Source organism: Microtus pennsylvanicus, chromosome 11, assembly GCF_037038515.1.
Source record: "Microtus pennsylvanicus isolate mMicPen1 chromosome 11, mMicPen1.hap1, whole genome shotgun sequence".
NCBI lineage: Eukaryota > Metazoa > Chordata > Mammalia > Rodentia > Cricetidae > Microtus > Microtus pennsylvanicus.
In genome coordinates this window covers 64,112,376-64,114,318 of record NC_134589.1, presented here as the reverse complement: position 1 = coordinate 64,114,318, position 1,943 = coordinate 64,112,376, and positions in this window count along the sequence as shown.

Genomic DNA, 1,943 nt, shown 5'->3' with positions numbered 1-1,943 from the left:
AGCATTGTTACTGGAGCCCTAACAGTCAAGGTCAGTCTCCTGTCCTCACTAGACTAACTAAACAGGCAGTAGTAAAGCAAAAAGCAAGAAAAGGAGATTTATTAAATGTGGCCATCCAGGGAAGAAGAACAAAGAGGCCAAGTGAGCCTCCAAGTCCATCTCTGATGTCTTGACATGAAGTTTAGGTTGAACTAGAAAGCAAAGAGTGCTCATAGCCAAGCAGTCCTGGTCACGGTGTGGTCCCTGCCCGTCATCATCTTCTCAGCTCCCGTCGCCTGGCCAAGGTGGTCTGACAAGTTGTCAAAACTGTGGGAAGATTTCTTCCTGAAAAGCAAGCTCTTCCATGAGAAGCACCAATCCTGGGCCTTTTCATTTTCCCAGCATGAGACTTCTGGGGACATCCTAATTCCTTCACCAGTATCTCAACAGTTGATACTTGCATAGCAAGTCTAAAGCCAGCCTGGGCTACACAAGACCCAGTCTCACGAAAACAAAATAAACTGGGACCATAGCTTGATAGTAGAGTGTTACCCACCATGTGCAAGACTCTGAACTCAATCTCCTGCACAGAAGGAGGAGAGAGGGGTGAAGGGGAACAAGAAGAAGAGGAGGAAATTGGTTATAAGATGGGTGTGATGATTCGTGCCTGTAGTAATTGCCCTGAGGAGGGAGAGGCAGAAGAATCAGGAATTCAAAGTCAACCTCAGCTACATAGTGAGTTCAAGGCTAGCTTGGGTTACAATAGATTCTATCCTTTCTAAAATAAACAAATAAAATATAATAGCTTTTTTATTGAGAGGCCACAGTATCAGGAATTTAACTAGGTGTCCATATGTTTATCTATAACCTAGAGAAAAAGAAAGAAGGAAGAAATGAAGAAAGAAAGAAAAGGAAGAAAGAAAAAAAAAAGAAAGAAAGAAAGAAAGAAAGAAAGAAAGAAAGAAAAAAAGAAAGCTGGAAACCAGAGCTCAGGTTATCCACAGTGTGCAGAGGAAGAAACTGAAGCAAAGCAATTAAGTGACCTTTTTAATGTCACAATGTCAATGTTCAAAACCTTCATGACCCAGCTTTTTTCCAAACACCTTCTCTCAGAGATGTTGCTCATGTCCAACTAACATCAGAAATTGTCACTGGCTCTGTTTACAAAGTCTTCAAGCAGATGGCACCTTTGTTAGGACCCTGAACTCCATTCAGCTTGGTCCTAGCAAAAGGGAAAAGGAATGTGTCTTCACACTGGTAAGGGGAGGGCACTGTCTTTAATACTACCTCCTGTGTGATGTCATTGCCCTGTCAGTTATCAGACAGTGGGGGACTCCCTCTCTTAGGACGACCCTTTATAGACCTTTCTGTCCCCGTGCTGGGCAGGAATGAAGACAGGCATGAGGCAGATTGCTGTGGCAGAGCCATGGTGGGGCGGCAGCTGCGCAGACACTCAACTCTGGAAACTCGTGGAAAATGTTTGCTTCAAGCTGTAGGAACAATCTCAGCACTGCAGAGGCTGACCTAACAGGAGAAGGGGGAGCCCATGGCAAGAGAGCTGTGTGAGCCAGTTCTCACACAATAATCATGCTTCAAAGGTTCCCCAGTCCCTTCATGAACACAGCTCTCTCTCTCCTCTCTCTCTCTCTCTCTCTCTCTCTCTCTCTCTCTCTCTCTCTCTCTCCACAGCTTCTCTCAAGCCCAGGTAGCTCCAGTCCCAGCTATAAAACCCCTCCCAGTCTGGCCATGGTGGCACATGGCTGTTATCTCAGCTCTTGAGATATAGAGGCATAAGGACCAGGAGCTAGAGGTTAGCCTTAGCTACATAGTAAATTTGAGGATAGCCTGGGCTACATAAGATCTTGTTTTTAATAAGGCCTTCCATAATAGTCCATTTTCCACAGGTTGACTCTTAATTCATTCTGGTTCTCCTGTGGGACAGTATCCCACAGAATGCTCGCCTC